This window comes from Cuculus canorus, chromosome 2 (assembly GCF_017976375.1).
Source record: "Cuculus canorus isolate bCucCan1 chromosome 2, bCucCan1.pri, whole genome shotgun sequence".
In the NCBI taxonomy this organism is placed as follows: domain Eukaryota; kingdom Metazoa; phylum Chordata; class Aves; order Cuculiformes; family Cuculidae; genus Cuculus; species Cuculus canorus.
Genome location: NC_071402.1, coordinates 161,688,191 through 161,704,697, shown reverse-complemented (window position 1 = coordinate 161,704,697; position 16,507 = coordinate 161,688,191). Strand labels below are relative to the sequence as shown.

The window sequence follows — 16,507 nt, the reverse complement described above, 5'->3', positions numbered from 1 at the left end:
CATCTTTAAGATCAGAAGGAGCTTTACACAGCCATCACCACCCCCCAGTAAATGTGTCAGTCATTCTCCCCATCCCTGTTGTCTAAACCTGCTTTGATATGTCAGATTATCCAGAATATCCAGGTTTGATATCAACATGTACAATGACACTGTCAACCTGAATGCTTCCAAATGCCCGAGGGCCTTTTCCACTGCTGTTCAGTAGCTCTTCCGATTCACCCTCACCAGCCTGACTCCAGGAAAACTAATTCCTCCCTCTCCATGGCTTTTGTACGGCATTGATCTGTCCCTAGAGAAAAGCTGCTTGGCAAAGCCAGCATCCATCTCTCCTCCACCTCCTCCCACTTCCACTATTTTTAAACGAAAAATATGTTTGTGAAACTCAAGGGCTGTGCACGCTCGAGGCCTCGGGGCAGCGGGAGCGCTGGATGGCAGCACAGGCACAGCAGAGGCGGTGGATTCCAAGCTCTGCTGTGCAGTGTCCGCATGGACACGGTGTCCCATGCAGTTTCTTGCTGCCCCTGTGTGGCAGCTGTGATCAGTTCATGGACCAGGCACCTCAGTGAAGGCAGGCCCCACACTGCAACCCATAGGAGCAGCCCGGTGAGCTTTGGAAACATTCCAATGCTTCCCCACAGGGTGCTGTGGGGAAGCCAGGCTGGTTCCCTGGGCCGCAGGACATGGTGGCCACCAGACTACCAGTGCTACTGGTTCCCTTTGCATGTTCTCCTTTCACTCACACAGCTCCTTTCCCATCTTTCCTGGAAACAACACATCAGCAGTTGAGATCCACAGTTTGGGGTGAGAGTGTCAGCTGAAATGAGGGCTCAGCTGCTCCCATGTATCCAATGCGGAGAAGGAGGCACAGCTGGAGACTGTGGTTAATCATAAAATCCTGGAACGGATTTGGGTCAGAAGGGACATCAAAGCCCATCCAGTTCCAAGGGAACTCCCACTGGACACCTCCCAGTGGATCAGGGGCTCCAAGCTCCAACCAACCTGGCCTTGAACACCTCCAGGAATGGGGCAGCCACCACTTCTCTGGGCAACCTGGGCCAGGGCCTCCCCACCCTGGCAGTAAAAAAGGGAAAGGAGCAATGGATAGAGTCACCCATTATGGGGGAGCCTAGAAACCTGGCATTTCTGGGAGCAAGAAGGGTCCTTCTCCACGCTCACCTGTGAGCTTGGGTAACAACACACTGCCCTAACAGTGCAGAAGAACAAGCTCCAGGCATCGACCACCAAATGGACCCACAGAATCCTTTAGATTGGAAAAGGCCTTTGAGATCAAGCCCAACTGTAAGCTCAACACTGCCAACTCCCCACCAATCCATGTACTTACGTGCCACAGCACACATCTTTTAAACCCCTCCAGGGACAAAGATTCCACCACTTCTCTGGGCAGCCTCTGCCAGTGCTTCACAATCCTTTCCATGAAGGAATTTTTCCCAATATCCAATCTTAACCTCCCCTGTCTGGAGTATATTTCCTCCCATTACATCACTTGGGAGCAGAGCCCAAACCCTGCCTGGCTCCAACCTCCTCTCCAGGAGCTGCAGACAGTGATGAGGTCTCCCCTCAGCCTCCTCTTCTCCAGGCTAAACAGCCCCAGCACACTCAGACACTCCCACAACCCCTGGGCTCCAGACCCTTCCCCAGATCCATTCCCTTCTTTGGACATGCTCCAGACCTTCAATGTCTTTTTTTTTGGAGCAAGGGGTCCAGAACTGAACCCAGGATTCAAGGTGCGGCCTCACCAGCACCAAGTGCAAGGGACAATAATCACTGCCCTGCTCCTGCTGGCCACACCATGGCCAATCCGAGCCACGATGCTGGTGGCCTTCTTGTCCACCTGGGCCACTGCTGACTCATGCTCAGCCACTGTCGACCAGCACCGTCAGGTCCTTCTCTGCCAGGCAGCTTTCAGCTCTTCCACAAGCCTGTGGTGTTGCATGGGGTTGCTGTGACCTAAGTGCAAAACCCCATGCTGGTCATAGTTTCATATATCTTCCCCTCCCCTGAAATACAAACAATCGCCCTTTCCCTGTTCCTCTCTCCAGGGAATTGTTTCATACCTGGTCTTCCCTCTTCTGTGTCTGTATTGACTGCTGTCAGAGACGTGAGCAGCACTGGCTGTGGTGCGATGAGATCAAGCAAGAGCTGACTGATACCGAGTTCCAGTTCAGGGTCTTCCTAACTCCCTCAGATTGAGACTCCCTCCCACTGAGAGGTCTTTTCTAACTTAATGGTTCTATGATTCTATGAAACAAAACTAGGAGCATGTTATCTTGTGACAGAAGAACCAGAGGGCCAACAACAAAAGAGAGGACAACAAACTCAACATCAATGCAAGCGTTTCCATGCTGAGCAGTTTGCCTGGGGCATCAACTGGCATGGGTCTTCCCACCGGACATGGAAGATACAGAGAGGGGCCAAATAGGTAAGGAGCATCCAGGTTCCTTGACCTTGTGAGCCACACAGCAAAGCTGGGGAGGGGCTTTTTATCAGGGAATGCAGGAATAGGATGAGGGGGAATGGTTTTCAGCAGAAAGAGGGGAGATTTAGATGAGCTCTTATGGAGAAGCGTTTTCTTGTGAGTGTGGGGAGGCGCTGGCCCAGGCTGCCCAGAGAAGTCGCAGGTGCCCCATCCCCAGAGGTGTTCAAGGCCAGGTTGGATGGGGCTTTGAGCAACATGGTCCAGTGGGAGGTGTCCCTGCCCATGGCAGGGGATTGGAACTGGAGGGGCTTTGAGGTCCCTTCCAGCCCAAACTATTCCAGGATTCTATGATTCCATTAAAATCTTTACGTGTCAAACAGCCACAAGATACACACTGACATGCTGCAGAGGTGGCAGAGGGGATAAGTACCAGGCAGCCTCAAGAAAAGCTGTGACAGCAGCTGTCTTGTAGGCTCCATTACGCTGCTTTGGGCCCCCACTGGCCTGTGCATGCCCCTTCATCCCAGGGAGACCCAGAGAAGGTGTTCTAAGCAGTCCCCACTGGTTTGCTTCCTACAAAGACAGATCTGGAGTACCAAGCACAGAAATGGCACCAAAATTACCTACATACCATATCCAGGAACCCTTGGACACTTCCATCTGTACAAGAGCATCCAGAACTGTAATGTGAAGTATTAAGAGAGCAAAGAGAAAGTTTGTAAAGGGCAAAGTCTGGAGAACAAAGGCCAGACTCTGCTGGGAAATACAAGATCCTCAGGAGGTACAGTTTATTGCCTCACATTGATCATGAGGGATTTGAAAGGCCACTTTGGAGAGGTGTCTGGGTGGTATTAGGCCATTTTCCTCTGATTACAAGCAAGCATTATGAAAGATCAATAATCTCCCTAATTTACTGGCACAAATTAAACAGTGAATGCAGTTAAAAATGAAGATACCTTTATGGGGAGAGCCAGTGACAAGTCAGACAACATGGAACAGTGCCATTCAGCAGGTTGAAACGAACATAACGTCACCTCTAACTAGAGTGCAGGACAGAACTGTTGGATCAAGCCATCTCATTATGATGGATCCACTCAAAGCATGTGTTTAAAGGCATTCTTCACTGACCTGTCAGCTGCAAACACAGCTCCTGCTCCCCATCCAGACATCACCTTTAACTGCGAGTTCTATGGCTGCCATAGATCAGACATATTTTGCCTGGGGAATACAACTGGTTTAAATCTTTAAAAATCACATATTTATACTTCTTGAATTTTCTGCCTCGTCAGGCCTTGCAGATCCACCAAATGGAGCCCAATTTCTCTCACATCATTAGAAGCACATTTGCAAATCAAAGGCCACATGCGTATCAACAGTTCAGTTTATGTGATTCCCACAAAAGCTGTGCCTGGAAATTTAGAAATACCTCACTGGTGAACTGTATTTTCTTCTCTGCTTTTTAGGATCTCAAAAGAAGCTGAACTGCCTTTAAACAAACCATTTTTACAATTCATTGCTGGGCAGAGGATAAGTTCCTGCTCAGTTCCTAGACAGGAAAAAGAGTAATGTTTTTAAACTAAAGGACGGTAGATTTAGACTGGATATAAAGAAGAAATTTTTTACAATGAGAGTGGGGAGGCACAGGTTGCCCTGGGAGGTAGTGGAGGCTCCATCACTGGAAACATTCACGGGTGGGTTGGATCGGGCTCTGAGTAGCCCAATCTGGTTAAAGATGTTCCTGCTTCTGCAGGGGGATTAGACTGGATGACTTGTAAAGGTCCCTTCCAACCCAAACTATTCTATGATTCCAGCAGAAAAAGTAAAAGATGCAGTGTTGTTTAGACTCTGAACTGATATTCCTGGAGCAGGCAAACTCCTCACGTGAGCTAGGGGCTTCATTTCAGCCACGGCGATAGTTGTATCTAAAGAGAAGCACTTGACCCTAGCTTGGGATGACTGCTACAGGCAAACACATACGTCATTGCTACAGTAAGGGCACAAAGCTGTAAAAGTTACTGGGCTGTCAAAGGCCACAAAGGAAACGGCAAGGAGTTTGTCTCTCAAACACTGGAACTAGTGAACAGAGAGGTTTTAGAAATGGAAGGAAGATCAAAGCAGCTTTCCATAAAATTTCTGGGACTCTCGTCCAAACCCAAGCAGTCCATGCTAGCTATACAGAATCATAGAATAGAATCATAATATCTTGGAAGGTTGGAAAAGCCCTCTAAGCTCATCCAGCCCAACCATCAGCCCAGCACACCTGTGGTGACCGAACTAAGTCCCCAAGTGCCACAGCCACACGTTCTGAACTCCTCCAGGGATGGAGACTCCACCACTACCCTGGACAGCCTCTTACAGAGCTTCACCACCCTTTCAGTAAAGAAATTTTTTCTTATATCCAGTCTAAACATCCCCTGGCACAACTTGAGGCTGTTTCCTCTGGTCCTATCCCTCATTACTTCAGAGAAGAGACCATCACCCACCTTGCTACAACCTCCTTTCAGGCAGTGGCAGAGGGCAATGAGGTCTCCCCTCAGCCTCCTATTCTACAGGTTAAACAGCCCCAGGTTCCTCAGTTGCTCCTCATAAAGGTTGTTCTCCAGACCCTTCTCCAGCCTCATTCCCTTCCTCTGGACCCGCTCCAGCCCCTCAATGTCTTTCTTGTACTGAGGGGCCCAACGCTGAACACAGGATTCGAGGTGCAGGAATCACTGCTACTGCTGGGTTTGCTCAGGGAATATCAAACATTTGCCAAGGACATCCTGGGCTGCCGGCTCAGGAAAACCGGCCGCTCCTCACCTGGTGACCTCAGAGTAATGCTTCCCAAACACAGCCTGCCAGCCACTGTCAGCACTGTGAATGCATTACGGAGAACACAGAAGGAATGCTGTGAGCAAACAGGAAAAGCAGGCAAGCTGTGGTTATTTGCTTGTTTCTGTGCACTTAGGGCACGTGCGTGTAAATGAAGAACCCAGATGATGCCTGTAGTGTAACACCAGAACTCTTAACATTTACATTTTCAATTAAGAACCATTCAATTCCTCAAACTGAGCCCTTTCAGAAAAGTGAAGTTCCTGGAATGTTGTTCTGTCTAAGGGACAACAAGCAGATTCTGAGTGTCAGCCTGAGCATATGTTTGGAAGCCACTGGGAGAAGAAGGAGCTCCCAGTGATTGAGGGTACTGAAGGTGAAAGTTAGCACCTTCCCTTTCCTCAAAAAGCTAACGGAGCTCTGCTGATCCCAGCGAGGGCCGTGAACTTCCCACAGGAACAACATTAGCAGTACATTGTGTGCTAGCTGAACATCAGTGGGTTCCTGACCAGTCAGCATGGAGGAGAGGACACATGATGACTACAGGAACAGGAAGTGCCAGAGTGGGATGTCAGGACTGAAAACGAGAGAAACTTCCATAAACATCAGCTGGAAGCAGCCTTTTCCACATCTGCTGCTTGGCTTTCAGCGGTTGCCTTGAACCTAACACCATCCATCGTAAGTCAAAGATCACAAAAGCCTTTCCCACATGGCTGGTTCATTATCCCCACTGTCTTTACTTCCAGTTTCTTTTGCCAAGCTGCTGCACTCACATCCCCTTTCTCTGTTTTCTCCCTCTGCTAAATGGCTCTCACCCGTACCTCAGCCTTCTATCCCATGGGACTGAGATAAGCAGAAGGACCAAGCCACCTTCCCAAAGGATGCACCTCGCAGCAGCTGCTAGCCGGGTACAGGGACCCTCTGCCTTTAGGAACGTGCCAACCAGAATGGTTCCACGGTCCTTCCTGGACTCAGACTCCAAGGCAACATCCAACTGAACAGAAACAGACAGAATAGTAATGGAAAACACAGGGAAGTCAGTCACAGGAAACTGGAACAACCCCTTCCAATGAGGATAATGTTGAAAGAGCGGACCTAAGAATCTGGGAGGGTTTCTAACTCTGTTCACTCCAAACTGCCAACTCCACAGTTTGATAGCTACAAACACTTGAAAGGTACGTGTGAGATAAGAAAGGATCTGGCATTTCTCTCATCTTCCTACTCCTTTTCCACATATCCACTGCTAGTCAGAGCTATGATGCCTTGGTCTGACTCAGTGCAACATAGGTCTCAACATCAGTGATGACCAGCAGAGCGATACTCGTACCTCCCTAATGGACCTCCTAGAGCACAGACAGAGGTGGCCGGTGCCGGGACATGCTCACACCGGCGCTGCTACAGGCTGAGCAACACAGCTTTCAAACGGCCAACTCAGACTGCAATTACAAGCCTTAAAATTGCATCTTAAAATTGCATAAATTATAACCCAGGCTATGAATTTCTGATGCAGAACAGAACAGAACATGCTTTTCCCCCAGCCAGTTCACGGTGCCAGTGCAACTAGCAGTGCAGTCGTAAGGGGAACAGGTGCCAATCCCATTGCCGAAGAACGGAGCCCATTATAGGAATGCTGCGCTGACTGGGAAAAGGCAGAGGGATACATGAATATTCTCCAGTGGAAGCAACAAGAACAGAACTGGTGGCAGAACATGAAGACCTGAGGGGCAGACTGAGTAGCTCATCATGGAAGTGACCAAGGCAGCAGGTACTGGAGAGCAACAACGGATATCACGGAGGTGACCAACGCACATCCAACCACAGCAGGAACCAGAGAGCTCTGCCAGCTGGGAAGCGCTGACCATGCTCACATAGACCCGCTCTAAGAAGCACTTGAACCCCACAGATCAACAACCACTGGACAAAAACTAATCCCACTTCCTCATAGCCAACAGAGTAAGGAACTACCACAAGGAACACCTGCTCCTCCTCCTCATTCCTTCCTCTTCAAGCAGCCACTTCTTGCTCTCAGCAGCCACATCCTCTGCTGCTACTTGCGTCTGCTCTGCTGGATCTGCACCCTCTCTGCCAGCACCGGCAGCCACCATCGCAGCGGGAGCTGGCTGGAAGGACCAGCTCAGGGCAGGAGCAGCAAGCTCTGGACTTACTTCACAAGCAATATTTCCTGCATGTCCAGGGGCAAACATTTCCCAGTCCTGATACAGATCACAGACACATTCCGTCCACCTAGGACAGGTAATTTTCCAATGGGAAAATGCAAAACCTACCTGTACCAGACTGGGCAGCAGACGAACACCCGGAGTCACATGTGTGCAGGCCAAGAGGAAGCAGGAAACTTTCCAACGGGATGGGGCAGGAGACCAAACGTCACGTCATGATGAATTAACAGCAGGTACTCCCATTGACCTGAAGCAGGAACAGCGCTGGGATGGCAAGCTGAGGATGCATTTGAATCCAGCTCTGAAAAGAGAAAGTACGGATGTGGTGAGAGGAAAGTAACGTAAAAGACAATAAGATTCCCTAGAAAGGCACCAGCCCATGTGATGCTTCAGAAACAGCACAAGTGGAAAAAAAAGAGGGAAGAGGCAAGAAAGAAGAGATGCGATTGACAGAGATTCAGGACTTCTCTGCAGACAACCACACATGGACGCACACCTGTGTTTCCCAGGCCCTAGGACATCCGTACAGGCTTCTCAACCTACAGGCAGGAGCCAGCTGGTATTTGAGGGTTCTGAGCAAGCACAAGGAGTACACGGCACACTTGGAACCTGTCAGCATGCTGAAGTGTGCTCTAAAACGAGCCACAAGGTAGTTAGGATTGGAAGGGATCCCTGAGATTTGCCTGGCCTAACCACAAAGTGATGGCATCTTCTTACACAGATGTTCTCAGCGATGTTTTGGCCACATCTCCAGCAACCCTCAGGAAAGCAGGACAGGAGCTTCAACTAAGCCAGCTGGCTTTCATTCCCAAAAAATCCTTATAGGCTATTGGAATACTCTGGCATTTCAGCAGCTGCCCTGCCAGGATGGTGAGAGCACTGCAGACTGGGAGGACCAATTATCCCACAGATTCAGGGCATGATCAGGCAGCTGCAGTGTTGGCATCTTCACGGTAGCTCCCAGAGAACATAAGCCAGGGCAAGAAAGGAGCTGCTTCTTGGGAAGAGCCAAAACAGCTGCACCTGTGTGTATGAAGCACTGCTGCTTCCGACAGCTCTCTGATGAAGCTGACAAAAGGAGCAGCGCTGCAGCAGAACAGAGGTGAACCCAGCATACGCAGCATTTGTGGGTGTAAGCTTGCATCTCATCCCACAGTTTGAAGCAACTCCTCAAGGAATGGACAGGCAGTACAGGGGAGCAGGAGCATCACAGGAGCGTCGCATAGCCAGCTTAGGCAATGCTGGTTGGCATAAGAGCAGGGACAGGAGAACAGTCCAGCCAGGCCAAAACAGGGGAAGAGCAAAGTGCAGAAAGGAGACTGTGGTGAACGGAGCTGAAGTCAAGGAAGCACAGGGCCAGGAACGCAGCAGCCAAGGCAGAACACACAGATGGAGGCAGTGCAGGTGGGGAGGGCCAGGCCAAGAGAGTGCACAAGGAAAGGAACGGAAAAGGAGGCAACCCTCACCCTGTCTTAAGGGCCAGCCATGCTGGAAGCTTCTTCCTCACAGGCCAAGGGGGCAGGGGTTCTGTTGGGGAGGGGCTGTGGGTCTCCCTGGGAGGTGTCCCCACAGTGAGCAGCAGGGTGTGGGTTGCTCCCAAGGAAGCACCAGGGAGTTGGTTACTTCCAGAAGCTGCCAGACTCCCTCAGATGTGTGGCAGGACGAGGCCAGACTCTCTGAGAAGTCCAATGCTGATGGCAGCAGACCAGGACACTGCACAAACGCACCCACAGAACATGCCAGCTCATGAGGAACCTTGCTTTCTTCTCAGTCCCCTGTTTCATTTCTGCCTCTGTCTTTTCCAGTAGCAAGTTCCATACGAGGTTCCTCCACAGGCCATGTCTGTAGGGGAAAGGAGAGTTCCACCCCAAGGAAATAAGAGGGAAGAAGGTAGCAGTGATCTCCAGCAGCAAGCTCTTGGCACCAAAGTGAGATGGTTTGCCTCCCTGGAAAGTCAAGCAGATCTTCTGGAAGGCCAAGCAGATCATTACTCCTACAGATAAAGATCGGTTTGTTTTCAGAGAGGATCGGGGACTATGCATCTCCTGAAAACAGAGCCAAAGGGCAGCTTATAATGGAAAGGATCTCCTGCGTGGAGGCTGGTCATTCTGGAGCACCAGAGACAGCTGTCAGTCATTGGACAGTACCAGGGCATGGAGCCTGTCCAGGCATAGGGTGCTAAGAATCATAGAATCATGGAACGGTTTGAGTGGGAAGGGACCTCAAAGCCAATTCAGTTCCATACCCTGCCATGGGCAGGGACACCTCCCACTGGATCAGGTTGCTCAAAGCCCCATCCAACCTGGCCTTGACCACCTTCAGGGATGGGGCAAGAACAGGACCGTCCTCTCTGTAGCACCATGCCAAGCCAAGCTGAGAGGACCCAGACTCAGTGCTGGTGTCTCCCTAGGGAAAGCCACTCCCTTCTAAAACGGGCTCGCAGGTAATTGAGCACTGGGATTCCCCTTTCTGCGGGCCTTTCCAATCCAGTCCCTGCCAGGCACCAGCGCCCAGGGATGTTGGGGACACGCTGGGAGGGCCAGCAGGGATGCTGCACCGGGAGAGCAGGATGGGCAGCAGGGATGCTGCACCGGGAGAGCAGGATGGGCAGCAGGGATGCTGCACCGGGAGAGCAGGATGGGCAGTCGGTGTGCCGTACTGGGAAGGAAGCACCAGGAGAACGGGATGACCTGTGGGGATGCTGCACCGGGAGGGAGGCACGGAGGGAGTAGCGGGATGCTCCCGCAGCTAGAGCTCCCACAGACAGAGCTCCTGGTACAGCATTCCCGCAGCCGAAGCCCCTTCTGCAGTCGCAGCTCCCACATCCAGAGCCCACACAGCCACAGTCTCCGCAAGCCAAAGCCCCCGCAGATCCCATACCCGGAGCCCGTGCAGCCGCAGCCCCCGCAGTCAGAGTCTCTGCAGTTCCCGCAACTGGAGCCCCTGTAGACTGGGGCACCCGCAGCCGGAGCTCCTGAGGCTGCAGCTCCCAGAGCTCCCACAGCCCCCGCAGCTCCCAGAGCTCCCACAGCCCCCGCAGCTCCCGCAGACTGAAGCCACCGCAGCCGGAGCTCCTGCAGCCGGAGCTCCCGCGGCTGCAGCTCCCGGAGCTCCTGCAGACCCCGCATCTCCCGCAGACCCCACAGCTCCCTCATCCAGAGCCCGTGCAGCCGCAGCCCCCGCAGCTGGAGCCCCTGTAGACAAACTCCCGCAGCCAAATCCCACGCAGCCGAAGCCTCCGTAGCTCAAACAGCCACAGTTCCCGGTGCAGCATTCCCGCAGCCGGCGGCTCCGCAACCGCAACCCCCGCGGCCGCAGCTCTCGGAGCCCCCGCAGCTGGAGCTCCTGGAGTCCCCGCAAACCGAAGCCCCCACAGCTCCTGGAGCCCCGGCATCCCCCGCAGCTGCGGGCAGCGCCAGCGCAGGGTCCGGGCGGGGTGCGGGACTCACCGTCCCGTCCATGCTGCTCCCGCCGCTCCGGGGCCGCCGTCCCCGCGCCGGGCGCCTGCGCGGAGCCGGGGCCGCCCGAACCGCAAGCGCCTCCCGCACCCCTCACCGCGACCGCAGCCCCTCTTACCGCCGCGGCTCCCGCAGCCCCGCCACGGCGCCCCGCCCACCACAGCCCCTCTGTGTCAGCGCCTCCCATTGCCTGAGCCCCCCGCCCACCACAGCCCCACAAACCCCCCCACCCCGTACCAGAGGCCCCTGCCCACCACAGCCCTCCAACACCCACCCACGTCAGAGCCCCACGCCTACAGCAGCCCCCCCCAACACAGCCTCCCCAACACCCCCGTTTCCAAAGTCCCCAACCCACAATAGCTCCCCCATGCCAGAGCCCCCGCTGCCTGAGTCTCCCACCCAACACAGACACCCAGTGTCAGAGCCCCAATGCCTACAACAGCCCTCCAACACCCTCCTTCCGTGCCAGAGCGCCCCCTGCCCACAATCATAGCCCCCCCCCCCCGGCTGTCACAGCCCCTGCAGCCAGAGCCCCCCTGCTCAAAACAGGCCCTCTCGCTGCCAGAGGCCCTTGCCCACAACAGCCCCACCATGCCTGAGCTCCCACCATCCACAACACCGCCCCCCATGTCAGAGCCCCCCACCCAACACAGCCACCCCACCTTCAGAGACCTCTGCCTGCAATCACAGCCCGCTCAACAGTTACCTCGCTGCCATAGCCCCTATCGGCAACCCCAGACCCACTCAACACAGCCCCCCCATTTTAGAGCCTGCCCCCCAAGACAGCTCCTCCTGCTGTCAGAGCCCACTAGCCACAACCATCCCCCATGTCAGAGTCACCTGCCCACAATCACAGCCCTAGATGGCCCAACACAGCCCCCCACCCACAACAGCCCCCTGTGTCAGGGCCCTCCTGCCCAACACAGCCTCCACAACTACAGGCCCCCCAGCCTCCAGAGCCCCCTTCTCCTGCTCAACACAGCCTGCGCCATCACAGCCCCTTCTTGCTGTCAGAGGTCCTTGAGGGAGAATATGGGGGGAAGTTGCTGAGGCAGGGTGGGTGACATTTCAAACCAGCCCATGCCAAGAGTGACCATCCGGTGGTTGCCCCATCCCTAGTGGTGTCCAAGGCCAGGCTGGAGGGGACTTTGAGCAACATGATCCAGCAGGAGGTGTCCCTGCCCATGGCAGGGGGTGGAACTGGGTGGGCTTTGAGGTCCCTTTCAATCAGAACCATTCCAGAATTCCATGATTCTATGATTTGCACACCACTCCCTCAAGGAGCCGGTACCTCCTCAGAGAGTGAGGATATGCAGCTGGGCACTGCAGGTCTGTGGCACCATGCCAGATGTGACAGTAAGTATAATGGAAATTACTTGGTGAATATCCCATACGACAAATGAGCTGGCAACATGCGCTCACAGGCCAGAAACCACCCATGTCCTGGGCTGCATCCAGAGCAGTGGGACCAGCAGGGGGAGGGAGGGGATTTTGCCCCTCTGATCCACTCTGGTGAGACCTCATCTGGAGCCCCATGTCCAATTCTGGAGTCCTCAGAACAGGAAGGACATGGAGCTGCTGCAGTGAGTCCAGAGGAGGCCACGGAGATGATCATAGAATCATAGAATCACCAGGTTGGAAAGGACCCACTGGATCATCGAGTACAACCATTCCTAACACTCCCTTAAACCATGTCCCTAAGCACTTCATCAACCTGTTCGGTAAACACCTCCAGGGAAAGTGACTCGACTACCTCCCTGGGCAGCTGTTCCAGTGCCCGATGACTCTTTCTGTGAAAAATTTTTTTCTGATATCCATCCTGAACCTCCCCTGGCGGAGCTTCAGGCCATTCCCCCTTGTCCTGTCCTCAGTCACTTGGGAGAAGAGGCCAGCTCCCTCCTTTCCACAACCTCCTTTCAGGTAGTTGTAGAGAGTAATAAGGTCTCCCCTCAGCCTCCTCTTCTCCAGGCTAAACAACCCCAGTTCATTGCTCTTCTCTGGATACGCTCCAGAGCCTCAACATCCTTCTTGTGGTGAGGGGCCCAGAACTGAACATAGTACTCAAGGGCTGATGTGAGGGCTGAAACTCCTCCTGTATGAGGATGGGCTGGGAGGGTTGAGGTTGTTCAGCTTGGGGAAAGAGAAGGCTGCAGGAAGACCTTAGAGCAGCTTCCAGTAGGGAAAGGGGCTCTAGGAAAGCTGGGGAGGGGCTCTGGATCAAGGAGTGCAGGGATAGGATGAGGAGAACGGTTTTGATTTGAAAGAGGGGAGATTGAGATGAGGTCTTGGGAAGAAATGCTTTGCTGTGAGTGTGGGGAGGCCCTGGCCCAGGTTATCCAAAGCAGTGGTGGCTGCCCCATCCCTGGAGGTGTTCAAGGCCAGGCTGGATGGAGCTTGGAGCCCCTGATCCAGTGGGAGGTGTCCCTGCCCATGGCAGGGGCTGGGACCGGACGGGCTTTGAGGTCCCTCTGACCTAAACTGTTTCAGGATTCTATGATATTAAACCCTTACCTGAACCCAGCACTCAGTGAGCTGCTCTGACCCAGCTTCAGGGAGTGAGGACAAATGTCTCCAATGGTTCCTTCCAAACCAAACCATTCCATGATTCCATTTTCAATGATACCTTACATGGTCTGAGTGCCTTTCCTACTGGGATTGTGATGGATCAGCACCTCCTCATGCAAAACTTTCACTCTTATCATGAACGAGTTTCCCTCTTAGCTTCTTGTTCTCCCTCTTGGAATGTTTGCGTAGCAACAATCATGCATTCCAGCACAACATTCAGCAGGGATATGACTGCTCCCCACGTAAATTCAATCAAGGCACTTCTCACTTTTTAAAGGAACAGATCTGTGGTTTCTACCCAATTTGACACAAAATTCCAGACTCTGAATGCTCCTTCTGAAGCTTTTCTACTCTTTCAGCATCTCTGTTGACACTGACACCAGACGTTCACCTCATACTCCTCGTGAGGTGGGCAAATCTAATCTTGTCCTTTAACTAGTGCTTACACAGCCAGGGTTGGTCGCATGCAATGGCTAGTCAAACTGGGATTCATGACTTCACACCAGGGCCTTGGCCTTTGATTCCTATGATCCAGGCTGGGGACAGCAGCTGGAAAGCTGGAAGCTGTGCAGTAAGAAGTTTGGTGGGGTCCTGATGGAGAACGAGTCAAACGGAACCCAGCACCATTCCCTTGGAGCAGAGGTGGCCAGCAGGGCAGCCTCAGGAGGAACGGTGCCAGCAGGTCAAGGGCAGCAATCCTTCTCCTCTACATAGTGCTGCTGGACACGCCAGGAACACTGTGCCTGGCTCTGGGCTCCCCTGGATGCGACAAGACACAGACATCCTGGAGTGGGTCCAGCGAAAGGCTATGAAGACCATTAAAAATTGGAGCATCTGTCCTAACTGGTGACGCTGTGAGAGCCGGGATGGCTCAGCCTGGGAACAAGCAGGTTCAATGTGGCTGCTACCCACACACCCGAGTGGATGGGAGAGCACAAGGAAGATGGAAAGAGATGGACAGTGGTGTCCAGGGACACGACAAGAGGCAATGGGCACAAACTGAAACATAGGGAATTCCATTTAAATGCAAGAAAGAACTTTTTAACTGTGGAAGTTATCCCACTCTGGCACAAGATTGCTGGGAGAGATCTCCAGCAATGAGAGAGTCTCCAGCCCTGGAGATACTTGAAGTGCAAGCAGACAGCCCTACGCAGCTGCCCTGGCTGAGTCTTCATGCAGGGGTGGGGCTGGACCAGACAAATGCCAGAGGTGCCTTCCCTGTAATACAGAACAGGGAAACCTAAAACATCACCCATTTCCTCAATTTCTATGTAAATGATTTTGTAATAATCTGTCTCAAGTGCATCTCTCATGGGAATCGTCCTCTGTAACAGACTTGGCCTTGCTTTCTCCAACCTTTGTGATCTGCAAGCTGTCTTTTCCCTCTCAAATAAATGACATTTGGCCAAAAACCTGTTCCCATAGCACACTGAAACCCATACCTGGTCATTAAGACATGTTTTCCTCCATTCCATAGACTACACCAATGAAGACACAGATGTCAACTGGGAATATCAGCCCCTGGGAGTGAGCAAACAGTTTGTTGCTTCCACTGAGATGTGAGTGGCAAGCGGATAGAAACCAGGTCCTAGAACTGCGTGTGTTGAAGCTGTGTAGAACCAGAAGCACAATTAAGTATGGCTTAAGTTGGACTTCAGTAAAGCCTTTGACACAGTTTCTCACAGCATTCTGCTTCAGAAACTGTCTGCCTCTGGCCTGGATGGGCGCACACTCTCCTGGGTTGAAAACTGGTTGGATGGCCGGGCCCAGAGAGTGGCGGTCAATGGAGTTAACTCCAGCTGCAGGCCAGTCACAAGTGGGGTTTCGCAGGGCTTGGTACTGGGTCTAGCCCTGTTCAATGTCTTTATCAATGACCTGGATGAAGGCATTGAGTGCACCCTCAGCAAGTTTGCGGATGACACTAAGCTGGGTGGAAGCATGGTTCTGAATGGAGGTTAGGGAGGCTCTGCAAAGGGATCTGAACAGGCTGGACTGCTGGGCTGAGGCCAGTGGCATGAGGTTCAACAAGGCCAAATGCCGGGTCCTGCACTTGGGGCACAACAACCCTATGCAGTGCTACAGACTGGGGGAAGAGTGGCTGGAGAGCTGCACAGAGGAGAAGGACCTGGGGGTGCTGGTTGACAGCCGACTGAACATGAGCCAGCAGTGTGCCCAAGTGGCCAAGAAGGCCAATGGCATCTTGGCTTGGATCAGAAACGGTGTGACCAGCAGGTCCAGAGAGGTTATTCTCCCTCTGTACTCGGCACTAGTGAGACCGCACCTTGAGTACTATGTTCAGTTCTGGGCCCCTCACCACAAGAAGGATGTTGAGGCACTGGAGCGTGTCCAGAGAAGAGCAATGAATTGGGGTTGTTTAGCCTGGAGAAGAGGAGGCTGAGGGGAGACCTTATTACTCTCTACAACTACCTGAAAGGAGGTTGTGGAAAGGAGGGAGCTGGCCTCCCAAGTGACTGAGGACAGGACAAGGGGGAATGGCCTGAAGCTCTGCCAGGGGAGGTTCAGGCTGGATATCAGAAAAAAATTTTTCACAGAAAGAGTCATCGGGCACTGGAACAGCTGCCCAGGTAGGTGGTCGAGTCATCTTCCCTGGAGGTGTTTAAGGAACGGGTTGATGAAGTGCTTAGGGACATGGTTTAAGGGAGTGTTAGGAATGGTTGTACTTGATGATCCAGTGGGTCCTTTCCAACCTGGTGATTCTATGATATGGCGTAGCCAAGGGATTTTTTTGTCCCTCAGAACAGTGCATGGAACAGCTTTGAAAGCAGCACACAGGGTGAGCTCTATTCATGCTCCTTGGACAACAAAACCAGGCAGACACAAATGCAGAGGAGGGTACGACAACAGTGCTGCAGCAGCACAGCCATATGATAGCTCTGTCCCAGCACAGACTCACTCACTCCCTATCCGCCCCACTTGGCAAAACTCTTTGGCTTAAAAATCAACTCCACAGCTCAATTGGCATCCTTCATTTCTGAGCTTATAGTTTATCAAATCATAGAACTGTCAAGGTTGGAAAAGTCTTCTAAGATCATCCAGTC

The 16,507-nt window shown here is 52.8% G+C and overlaps 1 protein-coding gene across 2 annotated transcripts in view; it reads right to left on the bottom strand.

Annotated features, from left to right (window-relative positions):
- The window catches only part of SMARCD3 (SWI/SNF related, matrix associated, actin dependent regulator of chromatin, subfamily d, member 3), a 73,662-nt gene extending 62,644 nt beyond the window's left edge, over positions 1 to 11,018 (bottom strand). Inside the window, exons 1-2 of one of the 2 annotated variants that reach the window (XM_054058439.1) lie at positions 11,002 to 11,018; positions 7,534 to 7,726 (exon numbers count right to left, since the gene is read on the bottom strand). The gene's annotated coding sequence lies outside the window, so the exon portion shown is untranslated. Of the gene's footprint in view, positions 1 to 7,533; positions 7,727 to 10,874 lie in introns of both variants that reach the window. The other variant, XM_054058438.1, reaches the window with a different exon arrangement.
- Positions 11,019 to 16,507: the final 5,489 nt, after the last annotated feature.